We start from the raw sequence: 389 nt of genomic DNA, 5'->3' as shown, positions 1-389 counted from the left end.
ACCATCCTCCCCCCCCCCTCACCCACACACCATTCACTGGCTGGGACATGGGGGAGGGGAGCACTAGGCGAACCAGGCCTGGGCCTAAGGCCCCGAGTATTAGGGGGCGCCGCGAGCAGTGGTATCCCGAGGGGAGCCAATACCCATGGGCGCAGGGAGGCTTGGGCGGCCGCCGGTGGACCTCATCCCACGAGCGGCTGAGCAGCAACACCTAGCAGGCAGATTGGCAGAGCCGTGGCGGAGCTCACGTCACCACGGCCCGAAGAAAAAAGTCGTGTTTAAACGTGCAGGTGCTCCTCCTCCTTCCTGAATGCGCGGCCCCGGAAGAAAACATCGCTGCAAAACGAGGCCGCATCGAGGCGAGCTTGCCTCAAACTGCAGCCACGGCA

The sequence above is a fragment of the Rhinatrema bivittatum genome, chromosome 6, assembly GCF_901001135.1.
Source record: "Rhinatrema bivittatum chromosome 6, aRhiBiv1.1, whole genome shotgun sequence".
In the NCBI taxonomy this organism is placed as follows: Eukaryota; Metazoa; Chordata; class Amphibia; order Gymnophiona; family Rhinatrematidae; genus Rhinatrema; species Rhinatrema bivittatum.
Note: the sequence above shows the minus strand (reverse complement) of the source record.